The sequence below is a fragment of the Eschrichtius robustus genome, chromosome 5 (genome assembly GCF_028021215.1).
Source record: "Eschrichtius robustus isolate mEscRob2 chromosome 5, mEscRob2.pri, whole genome shotgun sequence".
In the NCBI taxonomy this organism is placed as follows: Eukaryota; Metazoa; Chordata; class Mammalia; order Artiodactyla; family Eschrichtiidae; genus Eschrichtius; species Eschrichtius robustus.
This window is the reverse complement of record NC_090828.1, coordinates 13,551,365-13,553,021: the sequence shown is the minus strand read 5'-3', so window position 1 is coordinate 13,553,021 and position 1,657 is coordinate 13,551,365. Positions and strand designations below refer to the sequence as shown.

The 1,657-nt window shown below is 51.1% G+C and overlaps 1 pseudogene; it reads right to left on the bottom strand.

The window, feature by feature from the left end:
* Positions 1-655: 655 nt before the first annotated feature.
* Positions 656-1,329, bottom strand: LOC137764592 (ras-related protein Rab-5B pseudogene; annotated as a pseudogene).
* Positions 1,330-1,657: the final 328 nt, after the last annotated feature.

The following is a 1,657-nucleotide window of genomic DNA, read 5'->3' as shown; positions in this document are numbered from 1 at the left end:
AGTTAGCTAACAAGACTCCAACCTGGTGCCTGAGAGCGTGCCTTCCCTTTCTCACCTCTACCTAGAAACACCCTCCACAAGGCCAACTCAGTGTTTTCAAATATGAGAAACTCCAACCAAATGAAAACAAAAAGGAAATGTTTCCTTACTCCCCCCTGCTCTGAGCCGTACTTTCCCCCAGGGTCCTTAATGTGACTGAACTGGAAACCTCCTTCCTCACTTCCTGGGTTCACTACCTTCTCCATCCTGGGGAGAGGACGAAAAGGGGATTAAGAACACAGACTGACCAAAAGCAGAAGGGGAAGGGGCAGGAGACAAAAAAGAGTTTTCTGAAAAAATGGGGAGGAGGAGGAAAGATAAGTAGGTCACTGTCTTGCACCTATAATACAAAGTGAAGAAAGTTTGTTTTGGAAGGTAAGTCCTGGGGGATCTGACCCCCAAGCCCCAGAGCAGGGGTAGGAGGCCAGTGGCAACAGCTGCCTGGTGTTGTTGCTGAAGCGTTACAAAGTGCCGTGACGGAGCTGTCAAGAGGCAGCCCTTGGGAGCCAGGGCCCCGTGTGCTGTTACCGTAGGGGCTGTGTGCTGAGCGGTGGGGATGGAGGTTATTTCTTGGCTCTCGTGCTAGCTCCATACTTGTTCGCTGCTAGCCACGCCCTCAGGTGCTACAACACTGGCTCTTGTTCTGCTGGGACTGCTCATGCAGATCCACACCCCGGCTTCGGCCTGCTGCACCCCCCAGATCCTGGGGTTCACTCTTTGGCAACTTCTTAGCTATTGCCAGGAAGAGATCGTTCACGTTCATAGCTGTCGGCTGAAGTCTCCATAAACAATAAGCTGTTGTCATCTGCACACGCCTGGGCCTCTTCGTACTCCGCCATGCGCTTGCTGGCCAGGCCAGCTTCGTTCCCCGCCAGGGCAATAACGATGCTAGGACTGGCCTGTCGCTGTAGTTCCTTTACCCATGTCTTTGCTCGGGCCAAGGTTTCCTGGTTAGTACTGTCATGAACCACAGTTGCAGCTTGGGCACCGCTGTAGTACACGGAGGCCGAGCTATGGTATCGCTCCTGCCCAGCTGTGTCCCAGATCTCAGACTTGACCGTTGTGTCATCTAGACAAACCGACTGGGTGAGGAAGGCCGCTCCAATGGTGCTCTCCTGGTACTCGTGGAACTGCCCTTTGACAAAACGTAACACCAGGCTAGACTTCCCCACTGCAGATTCACCCAGCAGGACCAATTTGAACTGGCATATTTTGCTGGCCTGGGGCTGCCCATTGGACCTGGCTGTGCTTTTGCTAGTCATGGCTAGATTATCAGAGTGGGCAAGGGTAGAGGGAGGGGGAAGCCTCAAAGCGGCAGAGGGGGGAAGGGGGAGGGCAGGGGACTTCCAGTCTTCAACAGTCCTGGGGCTCCGTCTCCCCCGTCGGGCCCAAGCGTGTGTCCCCTTCAAACTCTTCTGTACTTGGTTCATAATTAATATTAGTCATCAGGTTGAAAATATGCCATATAGGTTTTAGAGAGTTTTGATTCACCATCATTATATTGAAAAGGAAAATGCTATTTAATCATTTTAGATAGAACGAATATGCACTATCTATATGAATCTCTATTTGCAAAAAAACAATGGTTAACAGTGGTAATACACATTTAGAAAGAGAT